This window comes from Callorhinus ursinus, unplaced genomic scaffold, assembly GCF_003265705.2.
Source record: "Callorhinus ursinus isolate GAN/ISIS: 27379988/994484 unplaced genomic scaffold, GSC_fseal_2.0 scaffold28, whole genome shotgun sequence".
NCBI lineage: Eukaryota > Metazoa > Chordata > Mammalia > Carnivora > Otariidae > Callorhinus > Callorhinus ursinus.
The window spans coordinates 18,925,273-18,936,948 of NW_027397090.1; the positions used below are offsets into that span (position 1 = coordinate 18,925,273).

At 58.0% G+C, this 11,676-nt stretch overlaps 1 protein-coding gene across 2 annotated transcripts in view; it reads left to right on the forward strand.

Annotated features, from left to right (window-relative positions):
* SEMA4D (semaphorin 4D) overlaps positions 1-11,676 on the forward strand; it is a 92,361-nt gene that overhangs the window by 21,806 nt on the left and 58,879 nt on the right. Inside the window, exon 1 of one of the 2 annotated variants that reach the window (XM_073878195.1) lies at positions 7,880-8,020. The exons of the other annotated variant lie outside the window; for it this stretch is intronic. The gene's annotated coding sequence lies outside the window, so the exon portion shown is untranslated. Of the gene's footprint in view, positions 1-7,879; positions 8,021-11,676 lie in introns of those variants that run through there. 2 annotated transcript variants of the gene reach the window in all.

Here is an 11,676-nt window from a genome sequence, read left to right on the forward strand (position 1 = left end):
TGCTGTTTTTACTGGTTTTTGTTATCAGAGTAATGCTGGCTTCTTTGGGGCTGGGAAACACTTTTTTTTTCCTCTTCTGTTTTCTGGAAGAGATTGCATAAGATTGCTCTGATTTCTTAAATGTTTGGTAGAGTGTGCCAGTAAACGCATCTGGGTCTGGAGGTATGTTTTTCAGAAGGTTTTAAACTATGAGTTCACATTCTTTGGTACTTAGGGTATTGTTCAGGTTGTCCGTTTCATCGTGGGTGAGTTTTGGCAGTCTGCGGTTGTTGAGAAATTGGGGCATCCCTCCGTGTCGTTGGCTGGACGTGCACAGAGGTTTCATACTTGTGTGTGTCTCTGGGGTCTGCAGGGATCACACCTCTTTCTCCAGATCCTGGGAACGTATCGGATCTTGTGTTTCAAATGCCGCCTCTGGGACGGGGTATCGTGATCACCGAAGGCATTGGCCTGTCTCCCTAAGTGGGATTCCCTGGGTTCTCAGCGTATCCCTAGGGGGCAGCGTTTGGTGCCCAAGGGCGGAAAGCTGATCCTCATGCCCCAGTGACCTGCATGTCTCCGTGTGTTTGCAGAAGTGCCTGGTTGCCTCCAGGGAGCGGTTTCGCACGGGGAGAGTCTCTGGACAGGGTGGGGGAGATTCTGCCCTGCCCTGGTTTCTGATGCTCAAGGGGGCCGATCTGGGTGCTGTGTCTGCACTGATGATGAATACCCACCCGTTCAGCTACTTGAATCAAGCCACAAGCAGGGTTGCCTTTTGAATCCAGAATAGGTCCACATGGAGCTACCAGTATTTTCAGAGGCTGAGGTAGAGATTGCTTGGTTGGTGTTTACGTGACAGGACCAGGAACACCAGATATTTGCCAACCTGTCCTCTCACATGCGCCATGTAGAGAATGCCAAAGTAGACTTTCCTCGAATGACAAAGCCTGTGGATGTTGGTTGCTGTCTTGGTCCGTTCTCACTGCTGGAACAAAGCATCGCAGACCGGTGGCTTCTAAAGGACACACGCTGTTTGTCACGGCTCTGGAGGTGGGAAGCCCGAGACCAGGGTGCCGGCTGTGCCAGGCCCGGGACCACTGCCACGCCACAGACTTCTCGCTGGGTCTTCATGTAGAGGAGGAGGCGGGGGCGCCTGGGGTCTCTAGAAGGGCACTAGTCCATTCACTGGGGCCCCACCCTCCGGGCCCAGTCACCTCCCAAAAGCCCCGGGCTCCTAACACCATCACATGGGGGGAAGCATCTATCCTGGGGTTCAGGGGGACACAGACATACAAACTGCAGACACTGATCTTATAGCTTCTTCCTACGTGAGGGAAGAGGTCAGAGCTGTTTAGGAATTCTTAAAGCAAGATTAATTGTGTTCCATTTAATTAAAAGATCTGTTTCACTCGGGGCTTTGGAATAGGGGAGGGATTTATGAGCAATAGCAGGACAGAGGGCTTTTGCAAATGCAGAAAGACCTGTTACGCAGACGTGCTGTCTGTGTGGGCCCTGGTGCAGATCTGGGGTGCGCAGTTTCCTGCATGATTTTGAGGCACTGGGGGGACCAGGCCCGGCTTGGGGGACCGCCCTGGCCGCTCAGTGTGGCCGCTGTTTGACTCACCGGCCTCTGGCAGCTCAGCTGCAGACTGTGTGCGCAGCGTGGCTGGTGGGGAGTTCCAGGCGGGGTCCCTCCAGGCTCAGGGACAGCGCAGGCCTTGGGGGGCTGTGCGGGGTGTGGGGTGTGCACTCTGCGCTCATATCCTTGCAGCAGCTGATAAGACGTGAAGCCTCTCTGGGTGTGATTTCCGGCCCTATTATAAAGGTAGCACGTGCTTCCTGTAGGAAGTGCAGAAAGGAGGGAATTAGGGTCAGCCCCTGCACCGAGAGAGTGAGGGTGTGCGTTCCTTTAGCGCCCACAGCCCTGCTGTCTTGGGGGCTGGATCGTAGGCCCTGAATGCCTGCGTGCTGCCTTGAGGGGCCCCCACACGGGAGCTCAGGGCCATCTGCCAATGCTGAGGTCTCAGGATGCGGGACTGGGAGGGCGTGAAGGGGCATGGGGGGCACACTCTCCCAGGGAGGGGCTCCCGTGTCTGCGTCCACGTGTGGCCACCAGGACGGAGGCAGGTGAGGGGCACAGGTGAGGGTCCCCTCAGGAGAGGAATGCCTGCCTCTCTTCGTGGAGATTCTGTGCAGTGGATTAATAATTCAGTTTCTTCCCATGAGGTTGGTGACATTTTAGTCTTGTGTTCTGATTGCTTGTAAGAGTGACAGACCCTGTTCGGGTCATGCTTTCCGGAGCTCATGGCTTAGAGTCTCTTGGTGGTACCGTGACGATGAGAGGGCTGGGGGCCGTGGAGGTGGGGCCCCATCCTTGCAGAGGGCTGCAGACATTGATGTGGAGTCCACATTCATCCGCATCATCCTGAAACCCCACAAAGAGTGCTGTGGCCTGGCCATCACCCCCTCAGCTTCCCATGAGGACAGAACTCATGGGAGCATGCCAGCCGTCAGGCTTGCCGGCAAGCTGTGCATGGGGACTGTGGGGGGCCCCATTCCCTGGGTATTGATCAGCACACGCTGACCGCAGTGACAGGTGCCCTCTGGCTGGGCCTGAGGAGTTACGGCGTGCAGGGACCGGCTTGGGCCATTCCCGAGCATGTCCGCGTGCAGAGGAAGCAACGTGCCCTCTCCACCTGACTGTGTGTGTGTTCTGGACAGAAGGGACCTCTCTCGTCCCTGGACGGCCTCTCTGAACGGGAGAACTGTCCGTGTTGTCATGTGGTCTGGAGTATTAGCATGTCTGGACAGGTGCGTGGGTGCACCTGGATGAACAGGGGGTCATAGGGGCGCAGGGACCTGGATGAATGCGTGCGGCTTCCCAGAACAGAGGGTTTACTCACACGAGGGGAGGCCTTCCCTCTGCCATTCGGGGTTCTTGCAGCCCTGGAGAGAACTCTAGATTGGCAGAAAGAAAAGGCATTTCTAGAGGTGAGTTGGTGTCATGGTTCCTTATTTTCAAGGCTGCGTGAGCTCCTACCTGAAAACCATCACCGTGTTTTTTCATTTGAGGAAGGGAGGATCTTTTCTTTTGTTCACACATTTAACATTTTATGGGTCGGGTCCCCAGGTGCGTGCCCCAGGCAGCTGCTGGAGGGCTGCCTCCCGGCCCCTTCTGCCCCCCCACGCCCCTCCCCACCTCATTCTGCACCATCACCTGGCCCGGGACCCCTTTCCTCCTGGCTCTCAAAGCCCGCCCCTCCCGGCTTCCCACCTGGGACGTGGGAATGAGCAGCCTTGGAGAGGAGCGTTGGAGCCCCTGACGTTTGTCCAGTTTCGTACGCTGAACGTCGTGGATAGCCGCGCGGACAGCCCTGCTCGGCAGGGATGCGTCTGTCTGCCGGCCGCACCGTTGACTTCATCCCACGGGAGAGCCGTGTTGTGTCTATTGGAGATTCCTTCCAGTATCGTTTCCTCCACGTTTTATGGCGCTGAAATCACGTAACAGAATTGACCACGTGACGGTGAACAATCCGGTGGCATTTAGGGTATTCACAGTGTGGTGCAACCTCCAGCTGCATCTGGTTCCAGGACCTCCCGTCACCCCAGGGAAGCCCCGTCCCCATTAGGCGGTCACCCCCATGCCGGTCTCTGACTTCTCCTTTGAGGGCGCTGTAACACCTCATTGGTTCCTCATGAGGAATGAGTGAAAAAAGTTTTAACATGTCATTTCGTAAACCTTTTAACAACCGTCCTGTGCTTGGCTGAGCCACAGTTTCCAGTGGGCCCCGGGCCCTCTGCGGCCTACCCTCCGTGGGACGCGGGGGCTGAGCATCATCTCATGGGGGGGGCAGGGCGAGCTCCCCACGTGGACTTTCCCAGTCTGTCTCTTGGGTGGAAGCGAGTCATCCTGGCCGGCGGCCTGCCCCCCCTCCCCCGTCAGGGCACGCTGGTTCATTTTCACATGCCCAGTGCCGTGTGGAGCATGTGAGAAGTGTATAGCTGTGGACGGGGCTCCATGCCAAGAACAGAAATATATCTCAAAAAAGCCAGAAATCCCATACTGTTTGGAGTCCACAGGCATGCACTGTTGTTGTGAGCGTCTGCTGAGCAGAGCAGGACCTTGGCCACCATGGTGGTGGCCGGGCCTGTCCCCAGGAGGCTGTGGACCCCCTGCACCCCCGCTCCCCGCATTAGACTGAAAAATGAAGTGTGGTTTTGTCTGAAGCCTCCACTCTGTGGAGGTTGAACCTGCAAGTGGCCTGAGTCACGGGCAGTCTGACTCATGAGCCTGCACCCCAGCGGGACCAGCAGGTTTGAAGTGTGTCATTGTGACCCCGGCTTTTCCTGCTCCTGTAGCTGCATGGGGACAGACCTGCCCCAGCTCCCCAAAACCAGCAGCACCAAACGGGGAGTGGTGACTTTGAGCAGAAAGAGAAAGCCCCCCCTCCCTGGGTGGCCCCACTGGATGGGCTTGACGTTCTGGAGGACGAGGCCTGTCTGTGAGGAGGGCGGGGGTCTGTGTGACCTTCGGCAGGTGCGGAATGCAGGTGCCCCTGTGGACGGCGTGGGCAGCCTTCAATGCAAGCTGCTGTGGGCTTGTCGCGTCCGCTCTGCAGCCTGCTCTCTGGGGGCATGATCGTTCCATCAGGTGTAATGTATCCCATTACCTTATAGAGAATTCGTGTTGTAAAGAGAGCAGGGCTCATATCATATAAGTGTGCCACGAGGAAAGCTGTCCCCACGTTGTGTCGTGGCTGCTCTCACTGCCATAAGGGGAGAGTGTGGGGGACCACTCCCCAGCTTTGCGGGTGTCCCTGGCGTCGATACCACACAGCCAGGCACCCTCGTTTCTGCACCGTACCCGAGTTCTGGAGTGGAGGTTGTGAGCCGTCCCGTCGTCTGTACTGGCGAGAAGCTGAGTGTCCAGAACCTGCCGCGTGGCGGCGCTCGTCCCGGGCTCCGCAGAGACAGTCAGCTGGAGCGCTCTCCACATCTGGAGTGGCAGTTGGGTTTCGTCCACGACCGACAGATTCCCGTCCGAACCAAACCAAGTTCAGTCAGCTGCCGGGAGAGGCGGGTGGCTGACACTCACCCCACCCCGCTTAAATCCAACCGTGAATCCGCTGGCTGTTGCAGAAACACCTCAGCCCAGGGCTGCCCCGGACTCCGGGGTTAGGGACGCGGAGGACCCCGCGGTTTCCATGCACGCGCCACGCTCCGGGGTCCGTGCACTTTGTACAGGTTTGTCTTGATGGCTTTTCTCGTGTGTGGACACGTCTCAGGCGGGGTAGTGGGTGTCACCATGGCCCACTTGCTTCGTGGATGAGGTACAGCTGCCCGATCCCGAAGGACAGTCCCAAAGTTCGCTGCTGTCTGGTCGTTAATGTCCCCTCACTGACTTAATCCTCTCTCTGGGGATGCTGTTAGTGTTATGCTCTTGAGGGTCTGCTGGGACGGGCACTTGGGCTGTGAATACCCCGTTTCCCGTCCTTACCCATGGCCCAGGGTGCTCTCCCTCCCGGGTCAGGAAACCCCCACTGGCGTCACCTTTCATGTCACAAGTAGTCTGCCTGCAAAAGGAAAATTAAAAGGGAATGCATAGGAAGATTCAAAAATCTATTCTAGAGCGCTTGTTCAAGTAGAAAAACAACTCATTTAAGAGGTCAGCTTTTCGAGTGTGAAGTGCTTTGGAGGAAACTTTGCACCAGTGGGTTCTTTGTGGAGACAGAGCAGATGTGTTCTTCCATCACCCCTGTGGCCCATCCATCATGATGAGGTTCCAGGGGACATGGCCTGAACCCAGAAGGGCCTCTGCAAGGAGCTGGCCATGGATCGCATGTCCTGCCAGTGACAGAAGGGACCAGTCCGGCTGGGAGGCTCAGATGGCCGGGGTGCTGGGGTGTCCACAGGCTGGCGGGTGGGCCTCCCTGGAGCCTGGGGCAGGAGCTGCTGAGAGGGTCCCCGTGGCTTCCCAGGACAGGGTTCACGTCTGTCTGCAGTGGATATAATTTTCTAACTCACCCGTGATTTTTCTGTGAGATCCAAACTCTTGTACAGCCGGGGCGTGCTGATGGGAGGCCTTCCGTGCGAAAAGTGAACTACCCCCCTACCCGAGCACCTTTGTTGTCTCGGGGCCACCTGGTCGTTAAAAATCCCATAGTCTTGCCGAGCTGTGGCGCGTGCCGCCTGGCTGCCTGGGGGGCCCTGGGCCGTGCCGTGGGATGCCATCCTTGGGACAGGTGGCAGGGCGCCCTCCATGGGACGAGCCGTGTCCTGCAGAGCAGAGCGTGGCACTACGGTAGATGTGCTTCGGCAGCGCTGAAAAGGTGGTTAATTCTGTTCTCCAGTGTCAGGCGTCCCAGGAGGGCCTATGTGGCCCTCCAGCTACGGGTCCAGGAGGCCGTCACCGGCACAGTGGCCCAGGACCACCCCTGAGGCAGCCAGGGTCCTGTGGCACTGATCTGATGGTGAGCGGTCTGGACTTTTAGTCTCTGGAGACCACGCCAGGGACTGAAGTTTGAAACTCGTTAATGTAAATGCACACAACTGACTTCCCTCCTAACGCCAGTCCAGGCACGGTTATCAGCCCGAAAGGACAACCCCAGGCCTCCGATGCAGACTGTCTGACGGGGAGGACAGGCTGCTGGTGAGAGGTGTGTGTGCAGCTCTGTGTGCGTCCTGCTGAGGACGGGGCTCCCCGGAGCCAGGACTGTGGTGGGCAGAGGGCTGCCGTGCAGGACCTCCAACCAAAATACCCGCCCAACCCTGACCCTGTCGGGTCCATTTGTGGTGACCAGAAGCTGCCACGCCTTCAGCCACAGCTGGTCCTGCACTGGCTCCTGCAGCAGAGCCACACGTGGACAATGCCACTCACTCATGCTTCACACCCCAGGGGCGCACAGCGGGCCACGGGCGGCTGGTCAGAGCCGTGGGCGTGGATGCACTGTGGACTGAAAAGACCCAGGTTCAGAGGGACCTGTAGACAATCCCATGTGTGATTCTCATGGGTACTTGTGATTGTGCTTTGGATTTGTATTGGATTTGTATAGCATCTGTAATGACACGTGTGGCTTGAATGCATGGCTCGCCTGGCATTTCTGTTGGAAGCAGGGATCTGACTGCTGCTGTGAGTTCCCACGTCCGTCAGGTGGGCCCGACTAGTGATGGGTCTGTGGGGCTTCGGGAACACTGAGACCCGCCGTAAGTGGCCTGCTCCCGTGTTTCTGCAGCATTGACTAGTAGGCGGCCAGCGCTCATCAGAGGCTCAGTGCTCAGATTGCATCTCTCCGGCCCAGGGACCCAGCACTCGGCTTTGTGTGCACGCTTGGTCCCTGCAAGCCCTCCGGCTCCCCATCCAAGCTTCCATGTCCCTGTTTTCTGTGGATAAAGGAGCATGCCATGTGCCAGCTGCCTGCCTGGTCTGCCACTTGCAGGTGTATCCTGCACTCGCTGGTTGGCCAGCCGCCTCCTCAGCAGTGATGGGTTTGGGAAACGCAGGCTGCATTCTGGCGGGAGGGGGGACCACCGGGTAACCCTGTCCTGCCCCCGGGCATGGTGTGGCTTTGGCCACCAGGGTCCTACTGACGGGGGCTGCCGCGGGGGCTGCTGTGGGGCCAAGCCAGAGTCCCGGGAAGAAACTCACAGGCCTGTCCACATCTGGCTGGGCTATTTATAGCACACAAAGGCCCGTTTTTCTCTGACAGAGCAGGCATGTGGCAGGGCTGTCATGCACACGGTGAAGCCAGTGAACAGAGCCTTTCATTACATGGCTCGCCAGTGCATCTGACACATTCTCCTCCACGTGCCGCAGCCTTGGGGGCTCACATCTGCCCTGCTGCCGGCGAGCAATCCCATGCACTGGGCACGGTGTTGGGATGGCATGGCTGGCCCAGGGCGGCAAGCCCCAGCTCCCCCATCCCCAGGGGAGGCCGGGCCCCTGCAGACCCCATCTCTGCCCTGAACTCCCGTGCTGGGCACCAGGGCCTCCACGTGGAGAAAGCACGCTGGTGTTGGGGAGGACGGAGCGTAAGCGGGATCAGTAAGTTGCTCGGGAGCAGTGACATGGTCCTGGGAGCACAGGAGGGAAATCTGGTGGAGAGGGGTCACCGGGAGGGAGGGCCTCGCTGAGAAGGGTGGCTGGGGAAGGGAAGACAGGGCGGTGCCTGGGTTTGGGGAGGCTTTCTCCAGGCAGAGGGGATAGCAGCTGCAAAGGCCCTGAGGCAGGACTGTGCGTCCTGTGTTCAGGGTACCTGGGGGGCTGGGAGCTTCTTGGCGCTGGGGATGCTTAGATGGGAGCCCTGGAGCCCAGGGTTTGGATAGGCCTACAGGCTTCTGGGGGAACGGAGCATAGCAGGGTGCAGGGTGTCCCCGTAGGAGTCTGTGAGGTGGTCTGGAGGGGGTTGCTAGCACAGGCCGGGGTGCAGCAGCTGGGGTGGGGTATGGCCCGACTGGGCCTTCATTTGGAGCAGAGTTGAGGGGACTTGCTGACAGGTTCAATCTGGGGTGAGTGGGGGTCAAGGATGCCGCTAGGTCGGGCTGAGCAACTGGAAAGATGGAGGGTCCTGTATGAGCCCAGCCCTCCAGGAGGCAGGGAGGCAGGCCTGGGGACAGGTGAAGTTTCAAGGGGAGGATGGGCTGGGGCCCCAAGCCTGGGGAGATGTCTGTGGACCAGCCGAGGGCTCTCTCAGCAGGTGGCTGCTTGCCTGGGAAAGAGCCTCGTTTGTTCGTCTGTCAGTGAAGCAGACTGTGCGGGACTCCAGATGGGCGGTCCAAGGGGAGCCTCCATCACCATGGGAGGGACAAGGGCAGTGTTGCAGGAAGGTGGCGAGGGCTGTTGGCAGGTGCTTGTGCAGGGAGGAGAGGGTGTGGCTGCTCTGGGGTACAAGCCCTAGGCTGCACCCCTGCGGAGCTCTGAGTGCTGAGGCATCTGGAGGTGGGGCTGGGGTGTGGGCGAGGCAGAGCCCACCGTGGGGAGCCTGGGGTGGTGTTAGTACTCCGCACAGCCTGTGTGGTTTGGGAGCAAGAGTGGCTTCAGGAAGGAGGCTCTTCCCTCCTCCCGGGCAAACCTTCTACACCAACACTCCTCATGCCTGGGAGCGTCTCCTGGGAAAGTCCTAACTACCTACCAGGGTCGTGGATGGCCCCACCTCTGAGCCCAGGGGGGACGCTTATTTGTGCAGGCATGCAGTGGCCAATGTTTGCCCTCTGCCTCACCATAAACCGAGGCCGGGGTGCATTCGTTACAGAGAGGAGACAGTGCATCTTGTCTTCCTGGCCAAATTTGGAGGAGGGGTGATTCCCGAATGGCCAGGCTTCCCTTACGAGCTTGGACCAGCGCCCACTTGGAGCCACACCCCCCAGGCTGTGGGATTGGTCCTGTGGTCCCTTGTAGGAAGCTGAGGAGTGGCCCTGAACAGGTCAGGCTCAGTCCCTGGAAATTTGCTGCCTTGTCCAGAAACAGTCTGTGCCCATGGGATTCAGTTAAGGATGTTGGCATGTGAGGTGACCCTGGGTTACCTGAAGGACCCTAAAGGCCACCACGGTGACCTTCCAAGACGGAGGCATAGGGGTCAGGGTGTTGGAAGACAACAGAAGGTGACTTGAAGATAGAGGTTAGAGTTAGGTGTGCACGGTGGCTGGTTTTAGGTGGCAGCTCGGGGGGCCACCGGCCCCCAGATACCTGGTCCAGCAGGATTCTGGGCGTGTCTGTGAAGGTGTTTCTGGATGAGATTCTCATTCGAATCAGAGGACCGAGTAAAGCAGACTGTCCTGCTGGGTGACGGTGGGCTTCATCCAATCAGTGGAGGGTCTGACTGATGCCGAAAGGCGGAGTAAGGGAGAATTCCCGCTCTGCCAGGCCGTGTTGAGCTGGGTCATGGTCTTATCCCGCTTTCAGATCTGGGCTGGAGCTGAGACTTGCACCATCCTCTCTCCTGGGTCTCCAGCTTGCCCCTTGCATATATCAGGGCTTACCAGCCTGCAGGATGGCAGGATCTGATTTATTATAACAAATCTCTTTATATGGGTACATCCTATTGATTCTGTGCCCCTGGGGACCCTGCCTAATGCTGTAGCTACAAATTAAGGGATGCCGGCAGCCACCAGAAGCTGGACGAGGCAGGGAAGGGTCCTGCCCCAGAGCCTCCGGAGGGGACATGGCCCTGCTGACGCGGTCATTTCAGCCCGGTGAAACCGATTTTAGACATGCGGCCTCCAGAACTGAGAGAGAATAGATCTCTGTTGTTCTAAGCCACCCAGTCTGTGGTCATTTGTTAGAGCTGCCGCAGGAAAAGAACACACAGCCAATATAAACAGAGTTGCCCTAAATACCGTAGCCACATGCACGGGGCTGCTATTCAGTGCGTGGATTTCAGGGAGGGGTCGTGCTGGGTCAGGGCATGGGTCTCTTTGTTCTGTCGAGCGTGCAGACCAGTTTGCGAGACGATCCAACAGTGGGTCTCTCCCCCGCGAGGACGTGCGCCTACCCTGATTGCAGCGTGCTTTCTCAGCAGTGGGCACAGAGGGCTTCCCGACCCCATCCATCTGGAAGGGACAGTGCTGCAGGACGCGCACCCCCCTGCGTGCTGGTGAGTTAGGATCTTTGCGCACAGGGGCCGAAGCTCTTCCGAATGTGAATCGTCCATTGTGTTTTCTAGGGGTGTTCCTCCCTCCCCCATCAGTAGCGGCTGTTTGCTATGGGCACGGATGATTCTCTCCTGCCTCGAAGATGATGCCTCCCCCGTTCCGTTGTCTGCTGCTCACTTGGTCCGTGTGTCATTTGGCTTCAGGATTAGGTCATTTTGTAGCTGAATGTGTCTCTCTGTCTTTTTTGACTTCTGCTACCAGCAGCTGTCAGGAAGATCACACAGGTTGTCCCTTGATTGCCTGGTGGGGGTTCTCTCCTTTCGTGTTCTTGGACCCAGCTCGAGCACATCTAGAATGTATTTGCATAATGTGAAATAAGATTTTTGAGGGCGGGGGAGTCCGATTTTGTTTCCTTCCAGTGCACCAGCACTAGTAACTGAATAATCCCCCTTTGACTGGGAAATTGACCTTCCAGTCTGCAGGGTGTCCTGGGCTCACGTGCGCCAGTTCCCTTTGGGGGTTCTCACTCCCATCCCACCGGCCTGTGTGCCTTTGACGCACCAATGTCTCATTGGTAGCAGCTGTGTGGTGTTTTCCACGGCTGGTGCAGGGGCCTCCCACCCCGCGCTGTGCTCTGTGACACCAAGAGACATTACGGCAGTGATCCTGTGCGTGCATGTAGGACCGCGTGTGCATGTTGGCATGTTCTCATGGCCTCTGGGCAGAGGACAATGTGGGTGGACACAGGGTAGCTGCACTGCTGGGGTAGAAGGGAGGATGGTATGGTGTAGTTGGGAGGGAGAGCCAGGCAGAAAGGGCACAAGACAGTCACGTTGTGTAAAGTTACCCCTTAGTGCACGTAGAGTTTCAAAAGCTTCTAAAATAAGTGAAGTAGTAGTAACTGAGGAATAAAGTACTAAACAGACAGGGTTATCACGGGGGAATGACAAGAGAGCACATCCCCCTGGCTTCGCCATCGTGTCGGGGACATACCATGGCATGGGTTTCCTGTGGGCATAGGTGCTCTTACTTTGTGCGTGGTGGGGTGTGTGTGTGCACGGTGGGGGTCTGTGTGTGCATGGTGAGGAGGTGCATCTGCATGGTAGGGGG